This window comes from Mustela lutreola, chromosome 9, assembly GCF_030435805.1.
Source record: "Mustela lutreola isolate mMusLut2 chromosome 9, mMusLut2.pri, whole genome shotgun sequence".
NCBI lineage: Eukaryota > Metazoa > Chordata > Mammalia > Carnivora > Mustelidae > Mustela > Mustela lutreola.
Genome location: NC_081298.1, coordinates 88,436,059 through 88,462,510, shown reverse-complemented (window position 1 = coordinate 88,462,510; position 26,452 = coordinate 88,436,059). Strand labels below are relative to the sequence as shown.

At 45.3% G+C, this 26,452-nt stretch overlaps 1 protein-coding gene and 1 long non-coding RNA gene across 3 annotated transcripts in view; both read left to right on the top strand.

Annotated features, from left to right (window-relative positions):
- The window catches only part of SPRED2 (sprouty related EVH1 domain containing 2), a 117,201-nt gene that overhangs the window by 26,686 nt on the left and 64,063 nt on the right, over window positions 1-26,452 (top strand). The gene's annotated exons all lie outside the window — the stretch shown is intronic.
- Window positions 12,586-25,446, top strand: LOC131840215 (uncharacterized). 2 transcript variants are annotated; one of them, XR_009357274.1, is made up of 3 exons: window positions 12,586-17,280; window positions 17,888-18,037; window positions 23,608-25,446. It is a non-coding gene; the product is annotated as an uncharacterized LOC131840215 (long non-coding RNA). The 2 variants fall into 2 exon arrangements; XR_009357273.1 differs by lacking the exon at window positions 12,586-17,280 and adding an exon at window positions 17,312-17,801.

The window sequence follows — 26,452 nt, the reverse complement described above, 5'->3', positions numbered from 1 at the left end:
AGACCCCAGGACCCACTCTGTGCACAGTAGGGTTTATTTCGTTCTGGGAGGTCAGGGCATATGCCTGATTGGTTATTGCGTGCAGCACCTGGCATGGTAGGAGCCCGGCAGCAGCTGCTGATTGAATGGTGTGAATGACAGCATTAAATCATATGTGCTCCTTGAGAACAGTTCCTGAGAAAATTGCCGTTGCTGAGCCTGCGAAGCCATCCAGTAGAGAGAGCAGAAAGACTTTTAAAACATTTGGTTTGGTCATAGACAAGTTGTAGAAACTTATTTTTATACCTATTCACCATGCAGTTTATTAATATACTTAATATATGTGATTAATTTTGTGAGTGTATTTGATTACAGATTTTCACTTCATGTGACAGGGTTGCTGCCTACACACAATTCTTAAAACAATTAAGGGGAGCATGAGTAGCGTGAACATCCCTTTTCAGAAACTGATGATGCGGCTGTTGCTTTGGAAGTTGTGTTGACACTCACCAAGTGACCGCAGTGCCCAACCAGTGCCCAGCCATGATGTCCAGGCCTCCTAGACCCGGGGCTTTGCTGTGCCTCTGCATCACCTAGAGGTTTGGCTAAGCTTCAGGGTCCCAGTCTGCAGGTCTGGGGTGGAGGGGCTCAGGGTCTGTGTTTCCAGTAGCAGAGACTTCACTTTGTAGTATTTTGAGGGTTTTTTTTGGTGTTCTAAAGACGTCTAGCATATCTTCTTCTGAATGTTGACTTTTCTATACTTAATCTCTTCTGGAAATAGCTGTTTCCTTAGGAGGGCCTAAGATTTGCCCGTGGTTACTACGGCCCAAGTGTAGCTGCTCTGAGAAGCTAGCACGTGGCAGAATTCCCTGTAAGCCTTCAGTGAAGTCTGATGCTTTTTATTTGGCTTTGAGGGATATATAAATACATGGGGGATGTTTTTGGGGGCTTTGGGGTATAAAACAAATGTTACTTGTTGCAGTGTTGGCAAAAGGCATGGATTGTGCTGATAAAATTTTAGGGTTGAAGTTACGTAGAAAGTCCCAAACATGATAGATTCCGTTTCTGTTTCTCAGTTTTTGACCAAATGTACACATCATTGTCTAACCTTTTTTAGTCAATAAAAACTTTAGTTACAGTTCTTTGCATAGCTGTACCATGCCTATTGATTTTAATAATTTCCGAATTTTTAGAGGATTTCTTTGGATGCAGCTACTTTGTAGGATTCCATTACTCTAATTCGGGCAATAATATAGGTGTGAGTTTAACTTCCAGCGTGTCTTAAGATGCTATGATTGTGTAGTAAATTATGATATGAATTACTGTTCCTTCACTAATAAGGCTACACCCACTTCGGTGCTGGGGTCTCAAAGCTGCCGCCTTCTTTTCTCTCTTTACAGGCTTTACTGAGTGGAATCTAGTCCACAATATGGCTTTGCATATTGTCTGTGTGCAGATGACTGACAGATTAGTTTCTCCAGGATGGCCATTCCCAGAACTTCAGATGTGTCTGGTGTCGCCACATGGATGTCTAGCATGCATCTAAACTTAAATGTCTGAAGCAAGTTCTGATCCCCGAAAAGTGGGCAGTCCACTCACCCACCCTTCCCTGTCTTGACAAATGACACCACCATTCCCTCCGAGGTCCAGGTCCCAGATCTCATGGTATCTTTGATCCAACTTTCCTGTACTGCCTGTTTGCATCTGATTCATCAACAAAGTGGTTGTTCTTTCATGACAGAATGAAATTGTCCTTCTTTCCCTTTGCAGTTACCTCCCTTGGTCCAGGCAGCATGATCCCTCCCCTGAAGCATTGTGGAGCCCTCTGGCACTCTGTCCCTCTCTTGCCCCCTGTATAATACGTTTTCTGCAGAACAAACAATCTTTACAGAAACCACACTGTTTTGTGTCTCTTTTTCCCTGGGAACTTCACACCTGCTTTGCCAATCCCCAGATTCCTGTGTCAGCCTGGATCGATCATTCTCCTCATCTGGTACCACTCTCTTGGTCAGGCCAGCTCTTTCCTTGTCTCAGGGTCTTTGTGTTGGCCATTCCCTCTGACTAAAGTGCTGTTCCTTCTGTCCTTCCCATCACCGGCTCCTTCCTCATAATTGTATCTGAGTTTAAATGTCAGCTTCTCTGGGATGCCTTCTCTGACTCTGGTCACCCTGTTACATCACCCAGGTTGAAATCTGCAGGATTTAATCACTGTTACATGTTCATGGTCTGTCTTCCTATCCATGACTAGGAACCTCCTTTGTATAATAGTGCTTAGAAAGTACCTGAATACAGTAGAATCTTAAGTATTAGTGACTTTATCTTGAATGCAAAGAACTTTAGAGTTCCACCAGCATTGGTGTCTATTTACTGCTGTTGGGGCAAAAAGTAAAATAATAAAATAAGCATAATCATTTCTAAATATATATATATTTTTTGCTTTGTTTTGTTGTAGTATAAAGAAATTTCCAGAGTATATCAGAAGGTGGGTTCCTGCAGCTGCAGGGCTGCATAAAGCCACTGACTCTCCTAGTGATGTCTGAATTCCTAGGAAACCAGTGTGCCTTCCGAATTACCTTGGAAAAAAAATTAATACGTTGGTTTTAATTCTCTGAGTTGCAGTTAGTAATCTGTGGTTGAGGGGCGCCTGGGTGGCTCAGTCAGTTAAGTGTCTGCCTTTGGCTCAGGGCATGATCTTGGGGTCCTGGAATCAAGCCCCTGGTTGGGCTCCCAGCTCTGTGGGGCACCTGTTTCTCCCTCTCCCTCTGCCTACTGCTCTCCCTACTTGTGTGCTCTTTCTGTCAAATAAATAAATAAAATCTAAAAAGTAATAATCTGTGGGTGGTCTAAATGTTTGCATTTAGTTAATTAAAATATTGACCCACCGCTTTTGGCAAATACTTCTTGAGCTCTTGCTACTTGCAAGTCTTTGTATTTGGTGCTGGAAGAGGAAAAAATGGTAGGAGACATGATGACTGACCTTGTAATTCTGCTTGTAAACATTAGTTGTTGACTTCTGGTTGAATGTAGTAAATTGAACAAGTGTATATATCTCTGCTTCCTCCCAAAGCTCTAATAAAATGACATAAGGAATAAAAACAGTATAAACCCAGAAACCTCCCAGAGAGATCTCGGCCAAATTTTACAAGATGGAATGCCACCGCATGAATGCTGATTTAGCAGAGTGGAGAAAGCTGAAACCGAACTGCGTGCCTGGGTGGGTGGTGCAAAGTTGGGGGTGGGATAGATGGAAGTTTTTGGTACAGAATCCGAAAGGCAGGGTTTCCAGATACAGTCTGAACCAAAAACAGGGAGTAGAAGAACATTGCATCAGAGCAAGGAAGAAAGGAAAAGAGAACACCATGAAATCGAGGGAATAGGGTCCAACACAGAACAGAAACAAAGGAAAGAAACCCCAGCAATGCAGCTACACATTTAGGCCCTAAGAGCAACCTGTCTAGGTGGTGGAGATGCAGGACAGGTGGTCCTGGAGGGGATGATGGCAGGAAGAGCAGAAATGCTTTTGATCCTATCAGAATATTCTCCAGTTCTGGCCCAGTTTGCAGATGCAGTAGTCCTTGATACGTGGAAAACTAAGCACAAGTGGCCATTTTTCATGTAGGGATAAAAAGTTACAAGGAATAAGACTATCAAATTTTACCAGGTCAGCTCTAAATATTTATACCAGCGTATGCCCCAATCTTGATTTACTTTAAATGTCCTGTAACTATTCAGGAGGGCATGAGGAGGAGAACTGTGGAGGACCCATGGTGACAGAAGAGTGCTAAACCTGAGAAAGCCAGTAGATTAGGGCTAATATTGATGTCACAAGGGTTGTACATCAGGGGCTCTATTGGAAAAGTATTCATACCTGTACCTTCTACCGTGTTGGGCATGGGCCTGTCAGGGGCTGTTCGTTTGGAGGAAGTGACATGTCTAAAGAAATCTAGCTAAGATTCCTGCCTGCAGAAGTTGGCAATCTAGAGAGGCCAAAAGGACAGGGTGCTTGGGTGGCTATGTTGGTTGAGCGTCTGACTGTTGGTTTCTGCTTGTGCTGTGATTTTGGGGTTGTGAGTTCAGGCTCTGTGCCCAGTGCAGAGTCTGCTTGAGACTCTCTCAGCCCCTGCTCACATGCGTGTACCTGTGTGCTCTCTCTCAAATAATAAAATAAGTTAAAAAAAAAAAAAAGGCTGGATCTGTGAATTAAATATAATCACGGATTACCTTATATTGGGAGCAAAGGGCCAAAAAGGGTGACAGAAACATTATAGAAATTTGATGGTGGGAAAGGGGAGATTATCTTGGGTTCAGCAGTTCTGAGAAGCTTCAAGAAGAGAACGGAATTGAGCTTTGCCTGGATGGACTGGTAGGGTTTGGATAGAAGAAGAGAGGTAGATCCAAGCCCACTCTGGTTCCCAGGGAGAAAAGTTAACCTTGTCATTTGTTCAGTATGATGGTCCTGTGGGCTGGGTTTATTCTTTGGCACTGTCATTGGCTGATTTCTGGCAGGACTGGATCGTCTTCAGGATTCTGATCAGTGTTGGGCTTCCAGCCAGGTCATGTAAGATGATCTAAGCTGGTGAATGGGGGTGCCAAGATGCAGTGTGTCTCTATTTCTCTATCAGAATTTTTCTACTTCAGTGTTTCATTCAAAACGGAGAAAAGTCAAGTCCTTTTCCTTTTTTCTTTTCTGACGGCCGTGACTGAATTGTTCTTGCATGAACGGTTCTTGTGTTCTTATTTAAAAGAAGAATTTGGCATATGGCAGACCTCTTCAAGCTATCTTTAGTTGGTTGTGGGGTGTAAGTGATTAAGAATGCAGCTGTACTTGCTACCAACACATGCTTTTAAGGAGCGAACTGCTAAGCAGACAGGCCTGGTTAGAAGTTTAGAATAGCCTCTTGGGATCAAAGATCTAATTTTTCAAGTGCATGATAGTCAAGAGTCCCTCCCCTCGGGACTGAAGCATTGAGGGCTGTTTGTGCCCAGAGGCAGCGTGATTTATTTGTTTAAAATGGCGGCTACTCTTGACTCTGAAGAGGTAGCCATGCTTCACTTGGAGTAGACAGGAGGAGGCTGACTTCACTTTACTTTGTATAGTTTGGCTTCAGTGCTCCTTAGGAATAAAACATTCTTTACTTCTCTAGTGTGTCCCTGGACAAATCCATCTCTGTCCTGTTGCTCAGTAACACAGTGGTGCTGGGTCCTTAGTCTTCAAAGCTTGGAACTCCCTCTTGCCTTTCCTCCAAAAATGTGTTCTTTCACTCAGCAAATATTTACCAACCTTCTGCCATATGCAGGACTGTGTGGAGAGCACAAAGATGAATCAGACATGGGGCCTCTCCATAAACGTTGTCAGTCAAGGAGAAGATGTCTTGCAGTAGGGCGACCACGTGGGATCTTTTACCGTGAAATGCCCAAGAATAGCGCCATGTACTGTAGGTATTTGGAAGGGAAAGGAGATTAGTTAGATGGGTGGGTTTCAAGTAAACCCTCATGGAGAGGGTAACATTTGAGTTGAGCCTTGAAGGACAGGCTTAGCTCTGTAGAGGAGAAGGTGTTTTAGGCAGAGCTAGGTAATATGTGAGCTACAAAGCAAGAGGATGATGGAGAATTGGAAGGAAAAGTAATTGGTGCTTTTTCAGCTCTCACTGTACCAGAGGAGGCACTTGACCAAGTTGTCAGCCTGGTTATCCCATTTAATCATCACAACGCTTTTTTCCTGCTACAAAAACAGAGGCCTGGAGCATTTAAATAACTTGCCCAGGGTGACTCATAAAGTAGGTAATGAGTGAAGATTTGAACCCAAGACAGTCTGATTCCAAATCCCAAACTGTCGGTTTCTAGGATGAAGCAGGCATCAGCTTAAGCAAAAGATCATTTGAGGAAAAAAGGAGTAGTTGGTAAGGTAAAGTTTAGAAAAAAGTGGCTTGGGGCAGATGGAAGAAAGAACCTTGAAAGCTGAGTTAATTACTCTGTAAGCAGCAGGGAGCCATTGAAGGCATGTAATGGGGTGTGGTGTGGCCCCAGCAGGGTTTCCAACTCTAAGGCGAAAAGATCGGAGTTAGGCAGTCTGTGCCAGTGACTATGCCAGGTGCCTGATACCCCTAATGCTCTTTAATGGTCCTGACAGCCCTATGAAATGGGTGCTGTGGGCGCCCCCTCCTACTCAAAAGGAAATAGGGAGATCGAGAGTGGGTCAGTGACTTGCTGGAAGTGGAATAGAGTATGGTGTGCGAGGTAGACTTGAGGTCAGAGGCAGAGAGACTATCGGGCCACCAAAGAAGCCCAGGAGAGACAGAGGTGAGGCAGAGGGGGTGGGAGCTGTGGGGGCGACAAGATGGGGTGGGAGGTGGGAGACTTGGTGTGGCAGGTTTCTGATTTCCATCTTGTGGGGTGCAGATCCTGGAGAGTGCCCTAGGGCTATGTGAGCAAAAGAGGGAGCAAGTTGCCTTCCTTATGCACCCTACAAACGATGTGAAGGGTCAGGTTGGGACGGTCTGCCCCGAGTGGGGCAGAGGCCTCTGAGGCCTGACTTACTGATGCTTGAGGTCTACGGGGATTGAAGGTAGGGAAAAAAGAGTGTGGAGAGTGTGGAGCTGGGGCTGTGGACTTGCTGTGCTGGACACTTAGATCTGAGGCTGGAGAGGAACCTGGGATGGAATGAGGGAGGTCAAGGCAGGGTACATGGTGATATCTCCGGAGGGGCCCGTGATGGAGAGAGACTTTGGACTGGCCAAGTCCTGGTCATAGACATCTCAGTTTTACACTTGCTGCTAGAGTCAACCCCAACCCAAGGCAGTCTCTCATCTTGTTCAGAAAAGGAATCAAAGTCCTATGATTGGTATAAACTTGCCTAAGAAAAAGACACAGAAGTAGCATAATGTGAAAATGTAGCGCTTCAGAAATTTTATTTTGATTCCTACAAAGGGAAGAAACTGTGCTGGCCAGCACCTGAATATTGTGTCCTTTGGATTCTGCCTTCCCTGAGTCTCCCTGTGATCAGAAGGGTTTTGGTGTGCCAGAAAATTGAAATAATAAGCAAGATGCCTCACAGCTCCTAGCCATCCTAGTATCAGACAGAAATGCACAGAGATGTGGGACTGAGGTGCCCACATGGAGGAAAGAGTCCTGTCCACTTGAATGTCTAGGACCTGCCAGGAGAGGGACAGAGGAGTATGCCTCTCTCTTCCAGTGAGTCAGGTGAATAATCCTTTGTCTGTGAAATAGTGATAAGAAATCAGTCTTCAGGGGCACCTGGGCACCTCAGTGTGTTAAGCCTCTGCCTTCTACTCGGGTCATGATCTCAGGGACCTGGGATTGAGCCCCGTATCGGGCTCTCTGCTCAGCGGGGAGCCTGCTTCCTCCTCTCTCTCTCTGCCTACTTGTGATCTCTGTCTGTCAAATAAATAAATAAAATCTTAAAAAACAAAAAAACACTTCAAAAAATCATCTGTCTTCAGATAGTGTGTGTTCCTCATATTTGGCCCAGAGGCAGTTCTTGGATTAAGGCTTCTTTGCAATAGAAGGTTTGATAAGCCTTTGTTCATGTCCATTCACAATGGCCTCCAGGATTCTATCAGACGAGGGGCCTGTGCAGGTACCCACAACCCCCCCCCCCCCCCCCCCCCCGGTGTATGACCATCCTGTAAAAGCAGCACTCTCTGCCAGAAGCCTATGCATTTTAAAACCAGGGATTTGTCTGCGGAGTCATCTTTCCAAATGTAATGATGTATAATTTCCTAGTTGTTGAACAGTGCTTGATCTCTTTCTAGGAGGAAATGAGAATTTAAATGTTTGCAGGATTTCAAGATTTTTTACATATACCCCGCTTCCCTTCTGGTCCCTGTGGCATAGGGAAAGCGTTGTTCCCAAGCAGCAGTCACTATCGATTGACATTCTACAGTTTTCTTCCCTGGGTACTTTTCACACAAAATAAGTAGTCCTCGCAGTAATTTTTTCCTTGTGTGGTTTTAAATCCATTTTAGAGATGAGAGCCCAGATGCAGAAGGTAAGTCAGTAGCTTGCTCAGAATTCCCCAGCTGGTAAATGCCAGAGCTGGGATTTGAACCGGGAGTTCTCTGACTGCACCCTGGCTTTCTGCTTTCATTATCAGGAGTAGTCTGACAATTGGCAATGATTAATTATTGAACGAATAAATGAATGAATGAATGCTCCAGGAAGGAATAGCCTAAATGCCCTGTAGTATAAGAGAATGAATATTTGAGATAGTTGTTTGGAGAAGTGGGCCACAGACCAGGAGACACCAAAAAAATCATCCTTCTGTCTGATAGATCTCTTTATTATGTTTATAATTGCAAAGGGAAGAGGGGGGAAACTATGATTATTCAACCAACAGGGATGGGTAAAACTGTCCTCTTCAGCTCTGGATTTGGGAAAGCAGGTAGGAGTAGGGGATGGAGTCGGAGGAGCAGGTTGGGGAGCGATGCCCCATTTCCCATATATTCCCACTATTGTCCTGCATCTTTGTGCATTTGTCCGAAAGGTGGTGGAAGGCTCCGTTTGACATTTTTTAAAGACTTTATTCATTTACTTGAGAGAGAGACAGAGTAAGAGAGAATGTGAGAGGGGAGAAGGTCAGAGAGAGAAACAGACTCCCCGTGGAGCTGGGAGCCCGATGTGGGACTTGATCGCAGGACTCTGGGATCATGACCTGAGCCGAAGGCAGACGCTTAACCAACTGAGCCACCCAGACGCCCTTCGTTCGGCATGATTTTGGATAACATGCTGCCTTGTTTCTATCTCGTAGCAATAACTTTGTGTAAGAAAAATAGTTAGTTACGGGATCTTTTGCCTTTTGAAAAGGAGGCAGAGAAAGCTGTTTTAAACTCTTGACAGGCCCCTTGCTCTTCCTTATTGCCTGTTACTTAGTGGCAGAAGTAGAATCTCTTGGCCATTGAGGTCTGGGACCAGAAGTGCCTGAAGGACCCCAGACCCATTCTGACTCTGCTTCCATCCTGCTTGCTTTCTGCTCAGCTCTCAACAGCTCACTAAAATAACACTTAGAAAGACTAGGTAGGGTCTGGGGTTGGAAGAGGATTGAGTGTCCCTGGCCTGTTCTGATGAATCCTATTTATTGTCAAGTACAGCTTTTTAATGAGCTGATTCATTACCGAGAGTGGGTCTCCTGCAAATCCCCTATTTGTATCCTGCGGATTTAATTTCTTAACAATTTCCTCATTTCAACACAAGGCTATTGTACCATGGGTTTTATGATTTCCTCACATTTTATTTCAAAACTGTGAGGTAAATAGAAAAGAAAAAGCTTGACAAAATAAACCAGACACTTGAGTGGATATTTAACTTCTCTCTAAACGAAGGATTGCTCATACATCAAAGTATTGGAAGGAATTACAGAAGAATCACTGATGAGTTTCCAAGCTTCTGTTTGTGTGATACCATAGACAAATTTAACAGACAGATATACATACGCAAAAGTTTGCCTCAGTTGTGACTTTCGGAGTTAATACAAAACTGAAAAGTTTAGAAAATTACCAAAAAGATGCTTAAGACAACCACTAGAAAAACAGACAACATACTATCTTAAAAATGCCAAGCTAACTGGTTAAAAGAAAAAGAGTTGGCTAAACATGAAATTTTTAAAAACCCACAAATTATTAAAGTAATGCAATGAAACAGTAGCATTTTTCAGTTGCTATTAATTATCAAATAGAAACATTTTAAAATGCTGATATGGCTTTGGTGAGGGGACATTTTTCATATATTGCTATTGGGAGTAGAATTTAATGCACTTTTTCTGGAAAGCCATTTGATAATATGTATCTTTTTTTAAATTTATCATCTTTATTCAGAATTTCTTCTAGAAATTCAAAGATCATAATCCTATGAAAAACCATTTATGGGAAGTGGTGCTTAAAGTTATAGGAGTTGAAAATGTTGGTAAGAGAGCATAGGGGAGTGGTTAAGCCCCTTGGAACATCCACACAACCAGAATGTATGCAGCCCCAGTATGTTCAGGAATTACACAAATAATACAACACTGGCTGAAAACAGGATACAGAACTCTATCTACAGATCACCCTCTGAATTTGGCCTAGAACATATGTGCAACAAAAGAACCGGAGGGAACTCTTAATCACACTGGTAGCATGGTTATGGTCGTTTCTGAGCTGAGGTGTTACAGGCATGTCTCTCGTGTTCTTCTCTATTCTTCTATGTGTATATTAAAGTGACCAGCTGTTCCAGTTTGCCCAGCACTGCCCTGGTTTTAGCATCAAGAACCCTACTCTGGACAATTGGTTACTCTAGTGTGCGTGTATGCATATGGAGATGAATTTGTGCCATTTGGCAGGAAGGGCCAAAGATAAAGTGACAAGTGACAAGCTGATGGGGCCTGTGTAGGAGTCAAGCAATAGATTTTCTGGTGATAAAACTCAAATGGCTTATTTTAGAAAACGCAGGAGAAAGTAAATATGCAAAAGCCAAAAGGGTGCTTATGTGTGGCCAGTATCATTCCATATGCTTTAGGTGGTTAACATTCTCTAATCATTGCAGCCTGTGAAGTAAGTACTGTTATCACATCTCCATTTACGGAAGCACAGAGGAATCGGGTAATTCACGCATGGTCCCACAGCTCTCTGCCACCATCCCCCCATGCCGCCCAGGTCCAGCCACTTCCATTGCTACCTCTCTTGACATTTTTGTCGATCTCACCCATACCAGAACACCAAGTTGGCCACATTCTTACTCTTTTTTTTTTTTTTTAAAGATTTTTATTTATTTATTTGACAGAGAGAAATCACAAGTAGTCGGAGAGGCAGGCAGAGAGAGAGAGGGAAGCAGGCTCCCTGCTGAGCAGAGAGCCCGATGCGGGACTCGATCCCAGGACCCTGAGATCATGACCTGGGCCGAAGGCAGCGGCTTAACCCACTGAGCCACCCAGGCGCCCCGGCCACATTCTTACTCTTACTGCTGTTCTTCAAACCAGTCCCCCCGCCCCCCCAATGCTGGGACTGCTGGTGACCTCAAACAGAGGAAACACCTTCCCCGTCCGGAGCCTGGGGTGGGGATTTCCATAGCAGAGGCACTGGCCTCTGGTGATAGAGTTCTTTCAGTTTTGCCACATGATCTTGTGGCATAGGGCTGGGTCCAGGTGCAGCTTTAGTTATTTCTGGAAACACTTCTCCTTTTCCTTGACTTCACTGAGTCTGGCTGCCCAGTCTTTCTCTCCTCTGAAGGTGATTTCGGCTCTTCTGCTCAGACCATCAGGCATTTCTCTAAGGGCCGGAATCTCCCATGATGTTTCTGAACTCTGTACACATTTCCAGATGAGTCTGAACTTAGGGATCGGGTGAAGTATAATAGGATATCTATCGCCCTCTTTTGCTCAACAAAACCCCAGTCACTGCCTCTTGCTTTGTTAGCCGTGGTGATCTCTGGGTGGTAGATCACAGGTCATAGATTTTCTTTTTGCTTATCTGTTGTAAACATTTCTTTGACAAATTTGCTTTACTGTCCAGGTTTTTTAAAATGTATTTCAGTTTTCTCTTATGATGCAGTTTTACTCCTGCAGAGTTTCCAGCTCCTTCAAAATCCATGCGTGGCAAAGAGCGTCGTAACCCTCATTCAAGTTAGAGCAACTCCATTTCTTTACCAAAAAGAAATACCTTCAGCTATTGTCTGAACTTGTACCTTGTTGAGAACTCAGCCAGAGTTTCTGCTTAATTGTTTGTTTTGTCACATTAATCGAACAATGAGAGGGTACTGGCATTCTTCACCCACGATGTGGAAGCACAAAATCACATTTCTTTTTAGGTGTGGGGTGGGCAGGGCAGGGAATGTTTTTTGCTTTTACATCTTAGAAATGTTATTCGACAAATAATCAAGTTTTAGGTACTTCTTCATGGGGACTATGATGTTCAAGCTAAAACAAAGTTTAAATTTGGACATTGTGTGTTATATTTTCGAAGAACCTGTGTGTTTCTTTATACTCTTCCTTCCAGAAAGTTCAAAAGTATGAGTTATTGTCTCTCCCCTTAACATACTTTTTTGGGAGGGAAGAGGGAAGTTATGTAGCAAAATTATTTTTCTAAATTGTAGAAGTAGAGTATCTTCAGAATTTTTAGTGTTTAAAGGAAAGACCATGCTTCCTAAGGCAAGGTACTCCTTAAAAAAAAAAAAAAAAAGACTAATATATCTTTTTACTGCTGTCTCTAAAAGAGTGATGAGACATCTGCTGGGGTGAGAACAGGGGAGAATTGCCAGGGGGATTCCTGACACTGGGGTAGAGCCTTAAAGCAAAGTGCCTTTCATCCTCAAAGGGAAAAGGGGTGGAAGCTTAAGAAACTAGAGGGAAAGGGACAGGCTGGGCCAGTCAAGATTTCCAGAGCCCCTGTGCCCACAGCTCCCTTCCACACAGCTCCCACCACAGGGCCAGCATCTCTGGGGAGCTGTTAGAAGTACAGAATCTGGGGGCACCTGGGTGCCTCAGTAGCCTAAAGCCTCTGCCTTTGGCTCAGGTCATGATCCCAGGCTCCTGGGATCGAGCCCCACGTCTGGGCTCTCTGCTCAGCAGGGAACCTGCTCCCCTGACCCCTGCCTGCCTCTCTGCCTGCTTGTGATCTCTCAAATAAATAAATAAAATCTTTTTTTAAAAAAAGCAGAATCTCCCACTTCACCCATGAATCAGAATCAGCTCCTCCAGATGATTAACCAGCAGTGTCTGTGGGCACTGGCTAAATTGGTGGCTTGTGTGGCTACCCAGTTGAGCAGTTTACCTCTAAACCAAGGACAATGGGGGGAAGGTGGGCTAGGAGATAGACTGAGAGAGATCATTTAATTTATAATATATTCTAAATATAATATATAAATTTATGACACTGGACTACATGCTCAGGGTTTGGGTTTTGTTTTGGGTACCAGGAAACGACAAAGAACACAATAAGAGTGTATGTGTATTTGGGGGATGAATTGTTTCCCTTTCCCCTGCCCTCTTGTATTACTGGTAGTCTTTGGATGGGACCAAGGGACTAACTGCCCCATTGGTAACAGACCCTGAGCACATGGTAAGCACACCAGTGAGGAGATTAGTCACTCTCATCAAGGAAACGGTAGAGTTTTTCATGAAGGTCCTCATTCTTCGGGCTCCAGAAATTACTGGAAAGGGAGTTGCAAGCCTATGGGCCTTGGCCGGTTTGGGCATGGCCCAGGATAGAGTAGGAACGGAGACCTTAGGTGGGAGGCAGCCATGGGCTGGGCTGGGTAGTCTGCTCACATGGGGCCCTGGGTTGGCGTCCCCTTACACTACCCTTGTTTGTCAAGTACTGGTAAGTCTCGGTCCCTGCCCCTGATGGGGGACCTGTGATCCTTACTTTGAGGGCTCGGATTCAGAGTTCCATAAGCGCTCTGGATTCACTCAGGTTAAACTTCTCACCCTAAACAAGTATGAAAATAAGGGACTGAACACAGCTCACGGATGAGTCTCTGGCCTGGTTCTTTTTGGCTCTGTCATGCACCAAACCTGGCATTGTCCTTAAGACCCGAACCTCAGTGCTAACTCATGGTGGTTTTTAGCTATTTACTCTCCCTAGTTTTTCCATGTTTAGAAGTTCCCTTTTTACGTAAATGTGTATGTTTAGGTTAAAGTTCACATTTTTAGTTAACAGTCTAAACTATTAAATCTGAACTGGAAAATACACATTCGATGTTGTATAGGGCTAATTATTTTAATATTTCTGATTTTGTTTAACCAAGTGCTGTAGTATGTCTGCTCTGGGATTCATATATACACATTTACCTAATTTTGCAACATGGGTCCTGTTTACTTCAAAAATAATTTTGAAGCATTTACCTGGTATGCTTTGAAATTTTTGTTTTTCTGGTATTGAATATATTTAGCTGTTGTTCTCTGTTCAGTAGGCTGAGACTTGGGTGTGCTTACCATGATTTTGTGTGAAAACTGATGAGGCTTACAAATTATTCTATAGGAAAACTAGAACCCTCTGAAGGGAGGGAGTTCATATTCCCGTTTCAGTGGTCCCAGCTGTATTCCTGAAAGGGAAAGCACTATCAGGAGCTGTGCGTACAGCTTACAGAGGAGATTGTTTGGGTAGCCATTTGGAATTTCTGTCTCCAGTGTTGTGTGACTACAAGTGAGGGAACCAGCATCAATTGAGTACCTACCACTTAAGCCATTCTGCATGAGGTTTTTAGCATGCTGATCACAAAATCAACCTGTCACAGAGGAAGAGTTCCCCCAGCCGCCCCCTGCCAACCTTGGGGTTTTAGGTCTGCAAGGTATTTGCTTGAGTACCTCACAATCCAACTGTTTTTGTGTAACATTAAACCAGCTTCAACTTAAAAAAAAAAAAAAGAAAAAGAAAAAGAAAGTAGCTCTTAAAGAACTTTATGTGGGCAGTATTTGTTGTGTGAAATGTGTCCAGGCAGGCAGGACTCTACAGTGAAGGCTCTGATGGACAGGCTCATGCCTGGGACTCCTGAAACAAAGTGTTTGTAGACACACAGAATGAGCGCCGAAGGTCCAAAACCTGAAATGTCCTCTTTGAGACACCCTGAGTGTGTTGCTTGGTCTCTCTTCTTCCGTTGACTGGGAACCATACCAGAAGGATGGGGATCATCTACTTCTGACAAATCTGTGATTACATTCAGACCTTACCAGGTTGGCAGTACCTTTTGGGTCTTGGGTAATCAGAGGTGACCGTACATCTTGTAAGGGGGAGCTGTGCCCTAAGCGGAGAATGCAGCAAACTAGAAAAGTGCAGATGGTCTGGCCCCTCCCCACAGAGATGGGGTGGAGAACAAATGATCTAGCAACCCAGCTCAGTAAAGCTATTGCTGTTGCTCTCATTGGTTCTGAATGGCCTGTGGGGGAAGGAATGTGCCTTGACTAAATTTGGGGGAGATCCTCTAATAGTAGAGGACACACAAAATTAATGCCTGCACTTTTTCTTTTAGATTTTATTTATTTGACAGAGAGAGATCACAAGTAGGCAGAGAGGCAGAGAGAGAGGGGGAAGCAGGCTTCCTGCTGAGCAGAGAGCCCGATGTGGGGCTCGATCCCAGGACCCTGGGGTCATGACCAGTGCCAAAGACAGAGGATTAACCCACTGAGCCACTCAGGCACCCCACCTGTGCTTTTTCCGATACTATATCATCCCCCTCTTGGCCTCACTATCTCCTATAGAAGGATCATTTGCCAATTGCTGGAAAAATCAACTTTGCCTGAATGTTTAGGAAGCTATTTGGGATTTCCAGTGTTTTTCTTCCTCTTCAAGAATAATAAAGCAGGCTCACATTTCAGGGTTGGTGGTGGTCATGGTTCATCTCTTCTGCTCCCTACCTCATTCTGCTACTTTGTTCCAAAAGAACTTCTGGGCTCACAAGCTTTTTCCCTGAAGAGGTCATCATTTCAAGGGAACTGAGATCTCATTTAAAGTTTCTAGTTAAGAAAATCCAAGGCTCTTGTCTTTCTTTGGCTTTCCAGTGGCAGTTGTTAGGGAATGAAGCATTGATCCACCCTCTCAGCTCTATCCACCCCTGTGTCCGATGGAATAAGACGAAAGGAAGGCAGTGCTGGCTCTCCTGTTTACCCTCCTTCTTTCATGCCCCCCCCATGGTGCTGACAGCGGCCAAGGAGGTGGTGAGATTTCTGCCACGGCGCTAGCTGGGCCACCTGTGAAGCCACTGCCAAAGTCAACATGTGCAGCCTTTGTGTCTGGCCAGTAGGTTTCATAATGGTGGTTAATGGAAGTTCCTGTTCAGATGCCCTCAAGCTCGTTGTGTAATTCTGTCTCTAGAGCTCCCGGGCATCTTCTCTTATGTAAAAGCACGATCTTTAGGGAGCTTTAAAAATTTCTCTTAACTGGTCACTTGGCAAGGTCCTTGGAGGCTCCTGTGAGTGGCCATTAAAGGAAAGAGCAGTAGTCCTAGTGGCCGTTCAGTAGAAATTTGTTGTAGTCCTCGTGTGGAACAGCTTTTGTTCTGGAAAGGTGGAAGAGAGGGCACACAAGTGACTAAGCAGTGAACTCAGAGCCCTGGGACTGTTGGTCTCAGTCAGAGGTGGAGGAGAGGCAGATAAATAAATAACCATACTATAAATTAGAACCAGAGAGCTCTGTGGAGGGGGGCCTGTGAGTGGGTCACTTTGGATGGAAGCTGAGGAGAGGATTAGGGAAGGCACGCTCTCTGATGAGCGCCGGTTGACATATGGATGGAAGTGTTGAATCACTACATTGTACACCTGAAACGAATATTACATTGATGTTAACTTACTGAAATTTGAATAAAAACAAACGAAAAAAGAAGCTGGAAGCCTGTTTTAAAGTCTTCTTTGAGGGGAGAGACGAATTTCTGTGAGGGTGAAGAGAGGTGAGAAGGGTTCTTTGTAGGAGCGGTTGTGTCCTCTGTCTTCAGGGCTGTGTCTCAAGACCTACAGAAGGGCCTGCCCAAGTTGTGCAGCCTGAGGGCCTTGCACTTTCTCTTAACCCAAGAGCCCCACCTTGCTTGGTTTAACGCTCAGCCATTGCTGTCCGGAAATTCTTAATGTTTGTCTTTTTGCTTTGGCAGGGGGCCCTGCGAATCATGTAGTCAAGCCCTGCGGGTGGTGATGGGGCGGTAAAAGTAGCTTGAGCCTAGAAGCTGTAGGAGCTGAGCAAGGTGTGGCGACAGGGTTGTAGAGGAGAACCAGGGAGGCTGGCGGTCTGTGGAGGGAGGCTGACCGCAGACAGACAGATGTGGCAGATACCAGCAGCCCCAGTTTACACATCTGGTGGAGATGGGCTGCCTTCAGGCCCTGGGACCAACAGCCGAGAGGGTTATAGGAGACGGCGGAGGCTTTTAGCTGGGCTGCAGAGTCTGCTCGCCAGCAGGAAGGCAGAGAAAGGATTCCCCAGGCCAGTGGCAGCGAGGCAGATGTTTTGCAGGAGTGGGGGTGAGGCCCTTTCCAGAAAGACCCGGAAATCTCTGGTGGGACAGCTTGTGGAAACACGCACCACAGCTGCTGAGCTGAGCAAATGACCTACAGATCAGGGTTTGTGTCAGTATCAAGAGCTTCACTAGAACAAATATTCATCCAAAAATAAACTTCCCGCTCTTCCTGTTTTTATAACTTGCCTATTTCCTCCGAGTTTGAGGCCGGTCTCCAGCTCCGCGGGTTATTAATCTTCAGAGGATCAAGACCTCTATAGAAGTATTTCCTGTACATGTTTATCTACCCAGCCCTAAATTATTTTCTCCAAATGATAAGAGAACTTTTCCATACTGGTGTCAGACTTTTCCTTGGAGAGGTTTCAGTGAGGCAGCACGGTGAGTAAGGCCAGTCCCGAAGGGAACACGGGAACACCGGCAGGGGTGCGAAGGGACCGGCCGTGGGTGTCTGTAGGTGCCCTCAATCATATCACCTCCCTCCGGATGACCAATAGCTCCTTTCTGGCCAGAGCCCCAGGAGATGAAGTGATTGCCACAGAGGGCCCGACTGGAGGGGGTTTTAAGCACCCAGCTGAATATCCACAGGGGGATCATCGTTCCAGGAATGCTTCTAACCCCTTTGAAGAATTTAAAACACCCCTCATTGGGCCCTAATTTGTTCTTAAAACATCTTCCAGCTTTGCCCTTTGAAAAACAAGGGGATGAGGGTATATTTGGTGCTCATGACTGTGCACAAAGAAGAAGAGAAAAGCCATGTTGACGCCAGGCCAAGTTCAGACCCGGCAGACAGACAGACAGGCTTTGGTATGTAGGCGTGAGCGTTACCGCTTGCCTGCCTCTGGGAGACGATCTTTGGTCTTCTACCTTTCTGTGCTTACAGATGTCAGGCCAGCACACAGGTGAGTTTGTTATTTTTGTTGGGTTTGTTTGTTTGTTTGTTTTTTGTTTTTATTTTTTAATGTAAGCCTTCTTGTGTGACTTGCAGAGAGGCCGTGGGGACTGGGCTGCGTGGGTGGTGGCTTGCGCCGCAGCGGAACTTGGAGGGAAGCCAGCTGCCTTTTCCCGAGGCCTTCCGAGGTGGGGCAGGGATGTCCTATTTTGCACGGAGCTCCGCCCATCCCTCTTGGTGATCCAGGTGACTGAACTGGGAATTTCTGTGCTGTGCCAGACCACAGCCTGCTGCTCTCGACCCATGCTCGTCCCATCTCCGTAGCCCCTGGCCACCTGCGCTGTGGTGCCCTCCGAATGAGGCTGGTGTGAACAGAGTGCAAAGTGACACACTGGGTTTTGAAGACTTATACTACTACTGCTACAAAGAATACGAAATAATTTCTCATTAGTAAATCATTTTGGTTACTTGTGGAAACAAGAATATTTTAGATATATTGGATTATGTCAACTATATTTTAATTAGTTTTGCCTGTTTATTACTTTTTTAAGGTGACTACTAGATAAATCATAATTGCATAGGGAGCTCGCATTACATTTCTATAGGTGGGTGCTGCTGCTCGTCTGTGTGATGAGATCAGCTGCCAGTTGTGGCTTTGAAGGCAGGACGTTCCCAGAGGCTGGGAGGGGAGGGGAGGGGAGGCCCCTCTCCCTGGTGGCCTGGCTGAGGGGAGACCCAGGCCTCAGCGGAGACTTTCTAGGGCAGTGGGTGGGACAGCCTTTGGCGAAGCAAAGAGTTAATAACTTCATAAGCAGCAGGGATTTTTAAAAATCCTTTCAAAAGCACCCCTCCTGGCTTCTTTTTGTTGTTGTTGTTGTTTGTTTTTTAGCCTACTTTGCAGACCAGTCTCCTTTATGGAAGCTTCCCCTCTGCTGCCCTCTCCCCCTTCAATTCAGAACTCCCCTTGTCAGCATGGGACCTGCAGGGATGGTGGTGTCCTTTGGATCTTACTGTTTTGTTTTATGCTCTTGTTTAGATAGTTCATCTGTCCCCAGGTCAGGCTCCAGTCGCTGTCATCCCAGGAATGACCCAGTTAGGCTGGAGAAGCTACTATTTCAGACCGGTCCACCTTTGGAGTGGTGGGCGTGAAGCTTAGGAAAGTCCTGCTCTGACAAGGACCGCGGTACAGAACCACAGCCAACCTCCTAATGTCGAGGTGGCATTTCAGGATAAGGGTGGGTGGGAATCCCACTGGTAATTGAAAGCCCAGAATAATTCCCCGTTGCAGGGAGGAGTTTCATGTTGACTTCAGAAGACAAGGAAGCTGTTGGATTGTACAGTTACCATTTGCCAAAGACTCTCACATGATGAAATGTCTCTGCTTGGACACCTGTGCCCAGGGATGGGGTTTCTGTCCTCAGCCATCCCAGCAGCCCTGCACCAAGGGGCTCCATAGTCTTGACGAATTTTGTCCACACTTCTGTTATGGAATACCAAGTTTTTGCTGGAATAATCAACACGAGAACCAACATTTCTTAGGTGCCCATTCTGTGCAATGTGCTTTAGTACACATGCAGTTCATTGGCGTCACAGACTCTCGTATACCCCAAAGTAGGAGCCATTGTGTCCCTTTTTGCAGATGGAGATCTGAATTTAGAAAACTGAGACACGTTCCCTGAGATCTCCTAGCTAGAAATCGATGAGGCGGAAGTACAGCTTGGTTTGTGTGACTCCAGAACTGAGGGCATTACCATAGGACATCACTCTGCGTTGCCCAGACCAGCCTGTGAGCATGTTGTTCCATTCTGCGCATGCATTTGTTTATCAACATGTCTCTGCTGGTGCAGGCTGGGACACGACATCAGGGAGGGTTTGATTCTGGGTTGTTGCAAAAACTAAGCTTAAAGTCGAGGAGTACTGTTGAGTATCTTAGCTTTGCTAGGAGGACACCCTCTCACATGGCTTTTTAAAATGCTATGTGCTGGGGCGCCTGGGTGGCCTAGTCGGTTGGGCATCTGCCTTTGGCTTGGGTCATGGACCTAGGGTCCTGGGATTGAGCCCCACATCTGACTTTCTGCTCAGTGGGGAGTCAGCTGCTGCTTCTGCCCCTTCCCCCACTCATGCTCACTCTGTCTTTATTTCTCTGTCTCTCAAATAAAATAAAATTAAAAAAAAAAAATTGCTGTGCCCTGCAGTACATTTTCCCCACATGGCTTTTGCCTCCAGTGGAGGGTCCCAGGCTGCCTCGAAAGATGTTCCGTTGGCCTCTCCAAGGTGCTTTGTAGCTTAGTGCAGAAAGGGCAGCCCCACGGCTGACTGGCTGGTTTGGTGAGGTTTGGAAATAAGCGGAAGGGTTAAGAGCTGTATGCTCTGGAATCAGGCTGTTCTCTTCATCTACCTCTCGATGGCTTTGTAGGTTGGGCTCTTTGCTCTCTGGGTGACTGTCTCCTCAGTTGTAAAATGGGGATACTCAGCACCCACCTCAGATAACCACTGTGCAAATTAAAGAGCACACACAAAGGCATAGTTACTTGGCACATCAGGTAAATGTCAGTTAACATTTCATGACGATATGTTCATTAATGCCATTTAATGCTGCATGATGGATTAGAGTGCTATACAAAATGTACCAGAAGATATGATTATGTGGCCCGAGTTTTTTGTTGTTCTAAGGCAAACACATTAGAATTTACACCTTTGTGTCTGAATACGTACCTTTGTACTTGAGTGTTATGTCTTTCAAAGCTGTGACCTCACCTCAGGAAACAGCATGCATATCTTGATCTCCCAACCATTGGCTTGAAACATTTTCAGAAGCCTTTCCTTTTTGGAAGTCTCAGATGAAAAAAGATGATTTTATTAAGTATTTAAATTGTGAAAGTAGGGGCACCTGTGTGGCTCAGTTGGTTAAGCCTCTGCCTTTGGCTCAGGTCATGATCCCAGGGTCCTGGGATGGAGCCCGAATCAGGCTCCCAGCTCAGCAGGGAGTCTCCTTCTCCCTCTGCCTCTGCCCCTCCCTTTGCTTATGCACGCACACACACTTTCTCTCTCTCTTTCTAGTAAATAAAATCTCTTCAAAAAATTAAACTATGAAAGTAAATTTGAAGTGTGGAAATGGCCTTAAGTTCATTAGAGCTCAGTTTGATTAAGAATTTGCGAATAAGCTTTGGTGATAGGTCTGCTATGGGTTAAAAAATGGTGTTTTAACTAAAAAATAAGGGTTGGGTTTGTTTTGTTTTACACTGTAGTGGTTGGCTCATTTATTAGAAGACTAGCCTTAAAGGCAGCCCCCAGAAGAAGGGTTCCAGGGAGCTCTTGACTTGGGACAGCAACTTTGGAACACTAATAGAGGCTGCAGAGCAGAAGTCTTAAAGGCAGGGTTTGGGGTGAGTAAATTCATCTTTACACCTAGTGTAGTAAGTAACCCCTGCTGCTGAGCTGGCATTTGGGGCTTGTGTAGCTGGTAATGGGGCCAGAAGCAGAACGTTCCCTGCATCCAAGGAGTTGAAGCCAAAACCTGGCTTTGGATGTTGACTTGCCTTCCACGTCTGTTTACCCTTTGCGATATGTGGAAGTCAAATCTGAGAGTGTCAGCCTGTGTCAAGGGAAGGCCTTCAGGTGGCGTGGGAGACCTTCCTCTTTCTTGTATTGCCGTGGACGGCTGAGTGGCTAGAAAGCACCGCTGAACTGGCACTCACTGGGGGTGGAGGAAAATGCATGTCTCCATGGAAAATGATGGAAGAAAGCTCAAGAGTTTCATCTCTTGAGGCTCATGATGACCAATAGGTTCATCTAGAAGGGATGGGCCCCCAAGCAGCCTTTGGATTATTTTTTACAGGTGGAAATTAGAGGTGCCATGTTCAGTATATCTGAGTTTGTCCTCGCTGTGGAAAGAGCATAGGACTTTAGAATTTGGCTGGTCGGACTCCAGTGCTGCTCTCGATGGCTGGGTCGCCTCTGGTGTCATAACTAGAATTGCCTAGACTTCATTTCCCTCATCTAGAAAATCAGAACCCGGTTCCACTTCAGGATTGTTGGGAGAAAGGGTCCTAAGAGTTGCACATAGGAAGAGCCTAAACAGATGCAGACCTTCCACCTCCCCTCGGCCTTGGAGAGTGACACTAGAATTAACCCCATTGCCATGCAGAAGCCCCTGGTCACGCATCAGATATGCCACCTGCTGCGGGGGAAATGTCCCCAGTCCTCTGTGAGGTGAGGCTTGTACTCCTGAGAGGAGAATGGCCGGTTCTTCCCGGTTCTTCTCAGCTTTGAATAAGGCCAGCTGTTTAGCAGTCAGCCCCTCTGACAGACAAAGCTGCCTAAGACCCTTCCACCTCTTAAAAGCTTTTCTGGAGCTAACAGAGGCCAGCCTTAGCAAGAGGCACACCAGCACTTAGTGCTCAGGTGAGTAAAAAGAAACACCCAACGGAATGCTCTTTATGAACTTGATATTGATTACTGGTCATTTCCTGTTTGGATTTAAAGAAGGCCCACCTTCAGGTTTTAATCTGTTTGCCAAGTCCCTAGTTTTTACTATAGTCCTAGTGTCCTCCTTGATCACACAGATCATTCAGGGCAACTTGGCCTGGATCCCTGACTTGGGGGTCCCAGTGAGACTGAGTTCTAGGCCAGCAGGGTCACAGGCAGGCTGCAGCAGAGTGTGTGGTGGCCACTGACTCTCACATTTAACCCCTGACTTTCCTTGAACCGGCCCATTAGGTTCCCAGAGCTCTGGTTCTCAGTTCCCATTAGAATTACCTGAGGAACTCTGAAAAAATCCAGAAATAGGGGCCGTGTCCCAAACAATCAAATTAGGGACCAATATTTTTTAAGAAACGAAACAAACTGCCAGGTGATTCCAGTGGACAGCCAAGTTTGAGAAGCAGTGCTCTAGGTGATGGGATGAAAAGCCTTCTGCTACAGTTCCCTCCTGAGTTGACTTACCTTGGCAGGGTCATGAACTCTCTCCTCTACGGATCACCTGGGGCCAGGGTGTCCCCTCTAGGGGCTGAACTGCCTGTTGCAGTCAGTAGTGAGGGAGGTCTCCGTGGCATATAGCTATTCTAACAACCTATTTTCTTATGAAACGTCTTCCACGAAGGTAAAAGAGAATAGTGGAGGGGATCCCATGCCCTCATCACCCAGCAGTCATTCCTGTTTCCTTTGCCTCTCTACACACACTTTCTGGAGAGGTGAGGGGTAGGCTGGAGGATTTTAAAGCAAATTCCAGACATCATTTCATCCATAAATACCTTCATGTACATCTCTAAGAGATTAAAGACTTCATTTTTTTTTTTTAAGATTTTATTTATTCATTTGACAGAGAGAGATCACAAGTAGGCAGAGAGGCAGGCAGAGAGAGAGAGGGAAGCAGGCTCCCTGCTGAGCAGAGAGCCCGATGCGGGACTCGATCCTAGGACCCTGAGATCATGACCTGAGCCGAAGGCAGCGGCTTAACCCACTGAGCCACCCAGGCACCCGAGATTAAAGACTTTAAAAAAAAAAACAGCCACAGTACCATTATCACACCTAAGAAAATGAACAGTAATTCTTTAATCTCATGTAATAGCAAATCCGTGTTCAGTTTTCTCCCAGTTTGTCACAAAAGTGCACTTATACATTTGGTTTCTTCCAATTAGGGTCCAAGCGAGTATAATTCATTTTTAACAGTGTGACTTGCACCCTGGGGTAATTAAACCATCATTGTGTGCGAGCACAGGTAATGATGCATCCGCAGGTCTGAGGAAAGGTGTAAATGGCGTTTGGCTCACCAGGTGTTTGTGGGGTGGTCTCTCTTTGCCCCTTATCTTCCTTAGCCCTTCTGGTGAGACCTTGACCTGTCGTGGAGGAAGTACTCATTGAGGCCCCAGTCACAACCACTTTTGTGCGGCTCTGCTTCTGCCTGAAGGCATAGCTCATTTGGTAAGCTTAGAATAGAACCTCAGCCTGCTTGTAGAGTGTGAGTCAACTCTGTGGATGGTTTTGAATTTCCTGCTCCTTTGCTGAAGACAGTGACTGGGAAGGGCTGAAACTGCCTCTTGGGGGTCCTCCCTGGGCTCTGCTGAGGGGTCCTGCTGTGCTGGTTCTGTTGGACTTCACCTGGGACTTGTGCCCTGATGCAGGGACCAGCCAATAGCTCTCAGCCCTGCTTCCTTAGGGTGCAGATGGGTTCTGCGAGTCTTCCCCTCCAGCTGAACCTCTGGATTCAGGTCCAGAGGGAAGGAGAGGGTTACTTTCTGGCCTCTGAGGACAGAAAGAAAGCTACCTAACCCGCTGGCGCTGTGTTGGTACAGTGTGTCCCTTCTAAGAGCTAGAATGCTGTTAGGATTTCTTAGAGAGAGGTAGATGACTGGATGGCCCCTGGGATGAATGGGTGGCAAGTCTTTAGGGGGAGTGAGCAGGAGAAGATCAGGATAGAGAATGGGCAGTCTAAATAAGTGAACTCTGGCTCCCTGCGCAAATCTCTGTGTGCCTACCCCATATGCGTCATATCAAATCAGAATCTCCTATTTCCGGAACCATATTTTTTGCTTTAGAAAGGCTTTGTCTTGACTTTAAATGGGTTTGCAGTTGGAAGGTTTTTATTCCTTCTTTCTCTGTATCATGGTCCAGTTAATCACAGAGCAGTAAACAAGCATCTTAATATATAAAGGCAACTCTGATCTCTGAAGTTGTTTGTCACAGGATTGTTTTCAATAGCAAAAGGTTCAGAAGAACTTCAGTGTCCGTTAATAAGGGACTGGTTAAATCACAGTATATCTTTTTTTTTCCCTACTCTTCCTTTCATTTTATTTATTTAACTTTTAAAATTATTTTTATTAACATGTAATGTATTGTTTGACCCAGGGGTACAGGTCTGTGAATCGTCAGGCTTACACATTTCACAGCACTCACCATTGCACATACCCTCCCCAGTGTCCATCACCCAGCCACCCTATCCCTACTTCCCAACCCCCAGCAACCCTCAGTTTGTTTTGCGAGATTGAGTCTCCTATGGTTTGTCTCCCTCCCGATCCCATCTTATTTAATTTTTTTCTCTCCCTACCTCCCACGACTCCCTGCCCTGCCTCTCAAATTCCTCATATCAGACAGATCATATGAGAATTGTCTTTCTCTGATTGACTTAATTTGCTCAGCATACTATACTCTAGTTCCATCCACATCATTGCAAATGGCAAGATTTCATTTCTTTTGATGACTTTATAGTATTCCATTATATATATATTTTACATCTTCTTTATCCATTCATCTGTTGATGGACATCCAGGTTCTTTCCATAGTTTGGCTATTGTGGACATTACTGATATAAACATTCGGGTGCACGTGCCCCTTCGGATCACTACATTTGTATCTTTAGGGTAAATACCCAGTAGTAGTGCGATTGCTAGGTCGTAGGGTAGCTCTATTTTGAACTTTCTGAGGAACCTCCAAGCTGCTTTCCAGAGTGGCTGCACCAGCTTGCATTCCCACCAACGCTGTAGGAGGGTTCGCCTTTCTCTGCGTCCTCGCCAGCATCTGTCATTTCCTGACTTGTTAACTTTAGCCATTCTGACTGGTGTGAGGTGGTATCTCATTGTGGTTCTGATTTGTGTTTCCCCGATCCCGAGTGATGTTGAGCACTTTTTCATGTGTCTATTGGCCATCTGGATGTCTTCTTTGCAGAAATGTCTATTCATGTCTTCTACCCATTTCTTTAAATCATCATATATATATATATATATATATATATAATTATATTAATATAATATATAATAGCATAAATATATAATAAATCACTATATATATATATAAAGATTTTGTTTATTTGACAGAGATCACAAGTAGGAGGAGAGGCAGGCAGAGAGAGATGAGGAAGCAGGCTCCCTGCTGAGCAGGACGCCCAACGCAGGGCTCGATTCTAGGACCCTGGGATCATGACCGGAGCCGAAGGCAGAGAAAGCGCTTTAACCCACTGAGCCACCCAGGCACCCCAAATCACAGCATATTTTTATGGCAGAATATTGTACAGATGTAAAAAGGGAATGAATTAGTTCTGTGTTTCCGTATGCAAAGATTCTGAGGAGATAAAAAGCAAGCTCCAGAGCATGTAAATAATATATTTGTATAAACCCTAGAAGGATACACAAAAGACTTTCAAAAGATGGTTACTGTTGGTGTATTGGGTGGGAGAAGGACCAGGACAGGTGGGATGTGGCAGGAGTATACTTTTTTTTTTTTTAAGATTTTATTTATTTGAAAGGGAGAAAGAAAGAATGAGAATAAGCATGGGGGAGGGGCAGAGAAGAGGGAGAAGCAGCCCCTCCCCTTCTGCTGAGCAGGGAGCCCAACACAGGGCTCAGGATCATGACCTACACCAAAGGCAGGTGCTTAACCAACTGAGCCACCCAGGTGCCCCAAGGGAGTATACCTTTTTATATTTTGATTTATGATCATGAATATGTTACCTAGGCAGAACAATTAAATTTATATCCTGCAGATAAGTTGATGGCTTATCATGCCCCAGATAATCTTAGAGGAGCTTCTGACCACTCCTTAGCTGGTGTGTTTGGAAATGGATCAGTGAGCCTATGACCAGCCCATGGAATGTGTGCCATATTTTCCCCATGATGCCCTGCTCAATAGCAGATGATAAATATTTGCTTCTTTTCTGAAGCCCATGGG